Genomic DNA, 10,185 nt, shown 5'->3' with positions numbered 1-10,185 from the left:
TTAAGGTGGACCACTGTCTCCAAGGGACATTGGTGCCAGGGACTGGTTGGGTCGGGTTTGACACTAGATGTTTGTTTGGGATGTCTTTGGATTCCCATTCTGTTGCCCAAGCAGACATGGCATCAAAGTCAGTGGGTGGAGGGTCCTTCCAAATTGGACGTTTAGATCGGAGACGTGCGGGTGGTGGGTTGTAGATGTCGGCATGGATTGGTGGGGGGAAGTGGGGGGAATCTTTGACCTTTTGGAGCATCCTATAGGTGAGTTCAGTTTGTCTGATATTCGGGGGAAGTATGTTAGATAAGACAGGGAGCCAGGTGACTGGGAGTCAGGTGCGAAGATTGACTGGCCAATCAGTAGCAATTGTTACGTTAATTACCTGGGAAAAAAGGAAAACCAGGGCTGGATTTGGATTCAATGGCCAGATTTGATTGTACCTGTGGCCAGCAATATATAATTCATTTGTACCTTTTTTTGCTTGGAAAACGTCCTCACCCAAAAGCGAATATGGCTTTATTTTCAGGGTACATTTAGGAAATTTCATCCTTGAAGAACAAAAATTTACCTGCACTGTCACTTTATTTCTGAGAGTGTGTCCATGACCCATTGCTGCACATATTCTTGCCTATATGTCTTGGCGCAACATTGGCTCAGGCGGTAATGTGTGTGTATGACGGTGTGTGTATGAATGGGTGAATGAGAAGCATCAATTGTACAGCAGTTTGGATAAAGGTGCTATATGAATGCCAACCATTTACATGTCTTGCACAGCCTAATTTGTGGTTTGGCTTTTTTGGAAGTTCATAGCATGACCTAATGAGTCTACTTTACTTTTATATACAACACACTTCATTGGCTCTTTGTTTATGACCTTAAGGATGGTTTCACAACTCTTAAATGTTGAAATGTCTCCTTGCATGCCTAAACCTTTTAGCAAACGTTTATCGCAGTTTCTGTCTCCCACTGTCATTCTTGCAATGCATCCAACCTCAATAAAAGACTTAACTCATTTGCCAGACACATTTCTCATGTCCTAATAAAACTTGTCTTAATCTTACTTCGTTTATTGTCTCGTAGCAAGGTGATAATAGTTTTCTTTGGGCTTTAGAGAAGTAGGGAATATGTTTATACTGATTTAAGGGGGATAAAGGCTGTTGGATCACCACACATCAAAGGGCCTCAGCGTGTTTTAAATGAGCCTACCTCAAGCGTTCTGCCAGCGAGCTGTTGTGTAACAGATCACCATAGACACAGCAGCTGCTTGTTTCAAGGTTGAAACATCAGATTTAAACATCAAATATCTTTTAAAAAATGTTCTGAATATGGCTGCATTCCAGAATATCTTCTCCAGCAGGTAAATGGTTTGTTTCCCTCTGCTGCAGAAAACGGCTTTGAAACAGCTGGGAGCTCAGACAAGCACAAGCACCCAGCTAGACCAGCTTAATGACCAGTTTGGCCATGCTGGTTGACCAGCTCATGGCCAGCTAGACCAGCTTTATGACCAGTTTGGCCATGCTGGTTGACCAGCTCATGGCCAGCTAGACAGCTTTATTACCAGCTTGGCCATGCTGGTTGACCAGCTCATACCCAGCTAGACCAGCTTTATGACCAGTTTGGCCATGCTGGTTGACCAGCTTATTCCCAGCTAGACCAGCTTTATTACCAGCTTGGCCATGCTGGTTGACCAGCTCATACCCAGCTAGACCAGCTTTATGACCAGTTTGGCCATGCTGGTTGACCAGCTTATTCCCAGCTAGACCAGCTTTATGACCAGCTTTATGACCAACTTGGCCATGCTGGCTGACCAGCTCATACCCAGCTAGACCAGCTTTATGACCAGTTTGGCCATGCTGGTTGACCAGCTTATTCCCAGCTAGACCAGCTTTATGACCAGCTTTATGACCAACTTGGCCATGCTGGCTGACCAGCTCATACCCAGCTAGAGCAGCTTATGACCAACTTGACCAGCTCTGCCTTGACCTGCATATTTCTCAATGCCTTTTACTTGAAGGTACCTCCAGTTTATTAAGGCTTCATTCATACATTTGCCAAAAAGTTTAAACAACTGAATTAGTGTAGCAATTGGATTTCGCAAGATTAATTATAACAAAAAACACACACAGCACATTGTCAACACCGCTGATCAGCCCGAGCCTGAGAGCTGCTGTTTCTGGTATTGATTATACAGTAATTCATTTGTTGAGCCAACACATTTATTCTGAATTTGCAGTTTTCCTTTTGACCATTTTTACAGCAGGAACACTTACGAGAGATGTACTACTTTACTAAGGGTGGTTCCTTAATCACTCCTAAACTACACTCCTCTTTTCATCCTAATCCATAAAAGTTATGCCAGAGTGTGTCTGTTTGCTAACTCTGCAAAGGGCTGCATTTCTTTGGAGTGACAAGTCCTGTTGTGCTGACTGTAGCCGGTAGCCATGCAGGGCTGGCTAATGAAGTACCAAACAAATCTTGAATTGAATAAAAATGTCTCACCTCATTGGCAATATTTTGTTGTATGTAAGTCTAAAAGATTAGTTATTTTGTGGTTGTTGCAGTGTGAAGTTTGTACTCCTCTGGGGCAATTTCTGTGGAGAGAAAAGAGGATTGGACAGGCAGTATTGCACTTGACAAACTGAAGGGAAATAAAATGGAAAAAAAAAAGGATTGAACAAAATAGCTAAAACAAATCTAAGCAAAGCAAGTTTAAATAAAACAGCAGTTGCATTAATCGTGGATAATGAGGGGAAGGCTTTACTTCAGACGTTGTTTCTGAGTTTGCTGTATTTTCGTTTGAAATAATAGCGTGCTTAGTTACACCAGTCAGTAACTTGTATATCTGCTCACTGGCTTATTAGCCTCCCTCCAACCCACACACTCACTCAGCTACAGTCATTAGACTTTTACTCACCTGGAGTTTACTTCACAGCAGACGTGCCTAATGCTCTATGTTTTATTTACCCGTTTGTTTGTTCTTACTAGCTTTTCACTGCGCTTATTAGCAGACAAAAACAACTATTCAATCGTTGGTTCATCGTTGCTGGGCACCAGCGTGATTCCCTTGGTGGCTAGTAAGTGAATGTTATGGGCTTGGTTGAAAACTGAATCAAAGACACCATTAGAGCTGATCAAAAGCACAAAGTTAGGGGTTACGTTAGGTGTCTTGCTCAGGGACACTTCGACATACCCAGGGCAGCTCAAACCAGCAACCCTCTGACTACCAGACGACTGTTCTTACCGCCTGAGCCAATGTCGCCCCTTGTAATGTGTCTCCCTGTCTCCCCCCAAACCTGCACGTATGATCTCATCCACAGGTTCACCTCAGGCCATAGGGATGTAAGGAGCGAAGGCCAAATTGACATGCCAGCTCACTTGTGCTGAGATGACTTTGGGGAATTTGGATTCAACCCCTTTGGAGAGTCTGTTGGCTGCTTCTCCATTTAGGTTTATGAATAAACCAGGAATGTGTTTAGTTTACCCTGCAGAAATAACCCAGTGCCCACTAAGCTGTTTCCACTGAAGTCTTCTGTCAGTCCTCCCTCTCTCTCTGTCTCTCCCCCTCTCTCCATTTCTCTTTTTCGCCTGCCAGAAAAGCGAATCATGGGGAAATCTCCTGTTGGCATTTCCCAGCTGGAGAAACACAAGCACAACATCATCGTTCAAATAAACCTGATCTGCAAAAGCTCTTCCCCTTCTGACAAAGGACTGAAAAAGCTGAGACAAACTGAGATTCGTGTCTGAAGGCTCTTCACCATCGAGACCCTTCAGATATAGAATAAACCTTTACACATACATTTTGTTCATATTCAAATCTACAAAATGTACATTTAATTTGAGTAAGTAAATGTGCATACATCTATAGTGGTCTTAGGTTAAAACTGACTCCTTAGGAGAGGATGCCATTTCATTTTTAGCTAAGAGCTGGTCCTAAAATGTGCTACTGTACAGTATATGAGCAGACGTAAAGGTCTGAGATGTACAAGTTTACTACATCGAGAACTGGAGGAACAACTAAGAAAAACGCACTAGAGAATTTACCAGCAGGGGGCAGCAGAAGCCATCTGACCTCAAACCTCCCAGTCAAACGTCTGTGGGTACAAAATCTCTCTATTGCTCTTCGTCCAGCGATTGGCTGAAAGATTTATAGTCCAATGACAGCCGCCTGAGCCAAGTCTGTTGACGACGGAGAAATTGGGATTATATTGACTGAGAAGCAGACCATTACTCCTGTGACGCATGTTTAGGAGACAAGTTGCCTTCTCCCCCAAAATAACTTCCTTTTTTTCCCGACATTTACTGAACTCACCAGTTTTAGAATGAGATTTTCCTGAGCTGTGTCTATTTTTAAAATATACTCCTTCTTTAAGAGTCATATTACATGCTGTGCATTAAATAATAATGGTACCTATAATAAATTGGTAGGTTATAATCTTCTGTCTTATTGTTATAATTTTGCTCTGTATTGCTGTTCAAATGAAAATAAATGAATTATGGGTGGAATAAAAATCAACGATATATTTATGGATATGGATAAGTATATTGTAAATTTTAAGGATGTCTTAAACATTGATAGTATAAATGGATCAGAATATTCTGAAATATAGTTGAGAGTTTCATTAACTTCTGTTCTGCTTGCCTCATATAAATTTCAGCCTGTGTCTTTATATTTATATTATGTCTGGTGGTGTCATTTTCATTTTACTAAAATCTGCGGAAAATTGATCCAAACACTTAGCAACTCAGTGTGTGCAAAAATTCATTCTGCTTTTATGAGTTAATATATTTTCTTGCCAAAAGTCCCCCATCAATTACAAACTTGCCAACTCATGAAATTCAGTGCTTTTCTTGGAAGGGTGTTTGTTTGAGAAGCTCTTGAATAGAACACCATGCACTGTGACAGATGTAACTGTATTTCGGGTACCAATTAGAAGGGGAGCAGCATTTTCTCTGGGTTATTTATGTTTTGTAAGTAAAAAAAAAAGAAAAAAGATAATCGTTCATTAAAAAAAATAAATTTTGGAATATCCAGTCATAATCTCAGACCCATCTCATCGAGCAACGCTCTCCATCATTCTGGAAAGGTCCAATTGTTCCTCCTAACCATGTGGTGCCACCCGCCCCTCCATTCACCTGTGCAGTGCACCAGCAGGAAGTGAGACTACAGGTGTGTGACCACACAAAAAAGTCTATTCTGTGTCACCAGAATTACAATACACACTAGAATGTCTGACAGAGTTTATACTGGAGTCTCCACCATAGCCATACAGGATTCTGTTAAAGTTGAATGGCTCTCATCACTACAGCCTAAACTAGTGTTTTAACGGGACTTTACACTCTCAGAAATAAAGTGACAGTGGAGGTACATTTCTGTTCTTAAAGGATCCAATTTCCCAAATGTAGCCTGCACGTACAGTAATGTTCTCTTTGGGTACACTACTGCAAGCAGAAAAGGTACAAAGTAGTTATATATTGACTATAGGCTATAGGGTACCGCCACCGGGACAAGCATTTGTCCCTTTCTATTCACTTCACATACCTATATTTGTACAGGACTCACAAACTCTAAGCTCATAAACTAAATTTGAATCAACATTGGACATTTTGCTGTGTACCAGATCATGTACTACATCCAAAACCAGTGTTTTAACAGGACAGGTCTATTCACTGGCATCTTTACAAAAGGTAAACCCGACCCCAGTGTTAGCGGAAAAATACTCTCACCCAGCGTACAGCCACCTATGGAGGAGAAAGCTGGGGTGGCACCAGAGATTCTGAAAGATAAGTTATGGTACATCAAAGGGGAGAGAAACAAGCGTAAGACATGCGCCCCTTTCGGGAATGTGACCCCTATTGCGGGACGGCTTTTAGGTCCTGCTTCTGTCGCTGATTTACACCCACATTGCAGCCTCATTCTTGGGGTATGCTTTTAAGCCTACATTTGAGTGAGACCCTGCAGCTCACGAGAGGGGGGTGGGGGTGGGATACGGGTTTTAAACAGGGTGTGGATGAACTAGCTCATGCATGTGCACGTGCACACGTTCACACACTCACGTTACGGTCTGAATGGATGGAGCATGGTGGTGCAGCGGGGAGCAGTGAATAGCACTGTTGCCTCACAGCAAGAAAGCCCTGGGTATGAATTGAGTTTGCATGTTCTCTCTTGTGAAGGTTTCTTGATTGCTGTAAATGAGAATGTGTGCTCTGTCAACCAACCCTGTATAACCCAAAAAAATCCACTTGACCTGATACCAGTCTATCAGCCATTGTTTTTGAGGGGTACACAGGTTCAGAGCTGTCACTGCTGTGTAATGAGAAGGCCCTTCCGGGCAGCCCAGCGAAGCTCCGTTATTTCAGAGACAGCTCTCGCTGTTGTCTGAGGAGTACCTTGGAAACAGGTCTGTCAGCACTAAAAGTTTGGAGCGTCGATCCCCAGGGCAGTCGAGTGACAGATGGTCCAGTGCAATGATTGTCAAGGACAGGAAACAGAGAGTACAATGTGGGGGGGGGGGGGGGGGGGATCTTACCACCCAGCTCCCTTACTTCACTGCTCATCAGCAGACAGATATACTCTGTGTGCTGCCTTACCTGGGGCTGGTTCTTGCACTGCGTAGGCCCAGTAGAACCTGGTTCCTGTCCCAACATGTCCCCATCGTCCTGCTCTGATGGCTCATATTTTCTGCTGTGGGTGGGCAGGTAATCCTAACCTTAATCCTGCAAAAAACAATAAATAAGTCAAATGTATTTTAGTCACTATGAGAATTGGTGGATCCTGCTGACTATGCCAAATTTTGTTATGGCACAAGAGGAACCCCAGTCTGCCTGTAATCCAGGTTCTGTTCTAGTTAAAGGACAGCCCACTGCAGCAGACAGGAGGAGAAAAACACGTTTTTTATAATGAATTCATAGAGAAACAAACACACAAGCACTCAGCTCTAACCTCTGGGTGACCCGGACCATGTATGTCTATGGACTACAGATAAGTGACACCCTCCGGGAACGGACTGACACAAACATACACGAACAGGCATGCACACACAGACCCACACACCTGCAAACACACACACGTACACCCCCCACACACACACACACAAAAACACACACACACACACACACCTCACCCTGACCTGTCTGGTCTCAGCAGTGCATGCTCTATTACCCCTCTGCTCTTGGGAAGGAAAGGCGAGAGTGGACCACTTGCACCTGCGCACATTCACCCTTAAACGACATGACAGAAGCTAGCAGCAAAAAGGGGAAGTTGCCAGCCCGCGCCATGATGTCATGGCTGATTTTTTGTAATGGAAGTGAATAAATGGCAGAGGAGGAAAGTCCAGGGGGTCAGAAAGTAAAATTTCACTCATTAGTTCTCCCTCCTGGCTGAAGGATTGTGGCAATTAGCAAATGCAGGTGATTACAGCAAAATATTTGGGACAACTGGGAGACTTTTAGTATTTGAACCTCGATTTTCTACTTTTGGTAAATGGGAAGGCTGGGAATACCGCAATGACCCAGTCTGGCTCATATTTGGAAAATAAGACGACGAACACGACCCTTTAAATGGAGGAGCCGGAATGCCGACGTCCACCTCCGCGCCGCCTGGGGATCCTGAGTCATCTACTGCCGCCCACCGCTGAAGGTCTTCTCCGTCTCTCAGACCCCCGGGGACCGGGGACTACCGGCGCTGTCAAAGTCGGGAAACTAAAACAAAAACAAAAACGAAGGAAATAATGAAACCAAGACAAAAACTGCTGATGAAAAGAAAACACACAGCCCGCGTGTTTACTGTCTGAGGCTTATTGCTCCCGTTATTGCTCCGAGCCACACTTCCGGAAGCATCCGCCCGTCCCCTCGTAAACACACTTTGAGCTCCTCCCTCCCCCGCCTGCCAGTCCCTTTTTATTCTCCCTGCCCCATCGGCGTTCGGGAGTCTATCATTAACACGCCCACCGAACCCACGTTCCTCACACCGTCCCCAAATTAGCTCTCTGCTGCCAGCTGCCTACACGCTCACACTTCAGACCCCATGGTCGTGGAAAAAAGCATCCCAGCACTTCATCACATCACAGTCATTTAGCTCACCATTTTAACCAAAGCCACTTACAGTTGATTAGACTAAGCAGGAGACAATCCTCCCCTGGAGCAATGCAGGGTTAAGGGCCTTGCTCAAGGGCCGAACAGCTGTGCGGATCTTATAGTGGCTACACCGGGGCTTGAACCACCAAGCTTCCGGGTCCCAGTCATCTACTGAAGCCGCATACCTTAGCTACTAGGCTAATTCAGAACATGCAGGCTAAGCTAATCAGAGCAGTAAAATGGCTTTAATATACATTCCACATTTGTTGTTGTGGAACCGTGGCACAGTGGGTAGCATTGTCGCCTCACAGCAAGCAGGTTCTGGATCCTGATTGGAAACCTGTCCATGTTGTCTTCCTGCCTTTCACCCAATGCATGCTGGGATAGGCTCCAGAACCCCCCTGTGACCCTGACCAGGAATAAGCGGGTTAGATAATGGATGGATAGATGTTGGTTGTCTTCCAAGTTCTAGTAAGGGCTAGCCTAGCCAGCGTTACTTCATTATATACGTGGCAGTGAAAAGACTGCACAGATTCAAAGGGCCATGACTGCACTTTACAAACACCTTGGAAATGGAGTGTGATGCGACCGCATTTTCTGAAACCTGGCAGGCTGAGCACATCCAGAGGAATTAAATGGTGTGATAAGTTATAACATGCCACCATATATGGCTGTTTAAGGGTGTTTATTGGGTGCGGGGGTAAAAGTCATTCACAAAATCACAGCGTTGAATGTACTTTTGAAATGGAACTCATGTGCATGAGTTATTTTAACATCTTTTTTATGAGCTTTTTTTTGTTTCGATCCACAATTTAGGAACTGGGTATATTGAGACCTTAGAATTATACAGTAAGGTTCTAACTGCCCCTTTTTGACAAAAATGACTTTGTATATATGTTGTTTATCATGCAATTTGATAGGATTCTGATATTGTGCACTCAGAGTACTTTTAGGGTGTCTGTCATTTTGATCAATGAAGAAATGCCCTGCATTTCAGTGTTGCTGTGTTAGGATGTGAAAGGTTTGAAGGTCAATATCTCTAAATTACTCCAAACGCAGATATAACCTTATAGTTAAAATATGCTGAAAGTTGCATATTCTATAAATGAGTGCCTAATTTCCCTAATTGTGGCTTGCTGGGATGAGGGGGGGGGGGGGGGGGGGGTGGTCGGGTGCCTAATGACTGAGTCGCTCTCCATCTCTGCACTCCTTCTGTCATGCAAAATTTCATAAGAGACTTATTCTGGTTTAATATCTCTGCTCCACCTGTTTCATTCTATCCATCTATCTTCATCTATCTCCCGCTATTTATCTCAATGTCCCACACCCAATTCCACCCACCTCATGTTCTCTCAGTTTGACAAGGACATCGACCCTCCTTGTTTATCTGTATAAATGGGATTCTGCATGCTCCACCAGAGGTCTGTTGTTACACAGCGGTCTTGCCCTCTCTTTTTGGAGTTACAGGAGTTTCATTTCCACCGTAAAGTATATAATGCAAATGCAGGCTTTTTTGCTGGTGGTTGTGGCGGGAAGGCATTCAATCAAAACTGCAAGGAGGTGTCTTAATTTTCCTTTAGTAATTCAAGCATGTATACTGTAACTTATATATGCATTATATTTATAGCTGTTGTAATATTTTAATGTAAGGGCCTCCACACAAAAAAAGGGTGACATTTCACTCATTTAGTTTTTTGGTCACTTGAGAGGGTGCAGTCCATGGTAGGAAGGTTAGGTGCTACTCTGATATACACTCTCAGAAAAGTGCCTCAAAAGGTACAAGTGATTGTAGTTGCATCCTATAGATACCCCTTTGTACCCCTAACCAGCAATATGTACTTAATTAGGATTTTTCTTGCTTGAAAAACATACTACTTTGTACCCAAAGATAACTTTACTGTACTTTGAGGGTACTTTTGGGCAATTTGATCCTTGAAGAGCAAAAATAAACCTCCACTGTCACTTTATTTCTGAACGTGCTCTATGTACACTTTCAGAAAAATGTTGAATGTTGCTTAATTTCTCGACAACTCTATTTTTCTTCTTTCCATCCCTCCCCTTCCTGACATCCCAGTTCTGCTGTCTGTTATTTCATTTTGGAAAGAAAGTCAGTGCCAA

This window comes from Conger conger, chromosome 7 (genome assembly GCF_963514075.1).
Source record: "Conger conger chromosome 7, fConCon1.1, whole genome shotgun sequence".
NCBI lineage: Eukaryota > Metazoa > Chordata > Actinopteri > Anguilliformes > Congridae > Conger > Conger conger.
Note: the sequence above shows the minus strand (reverse complement) of the source record.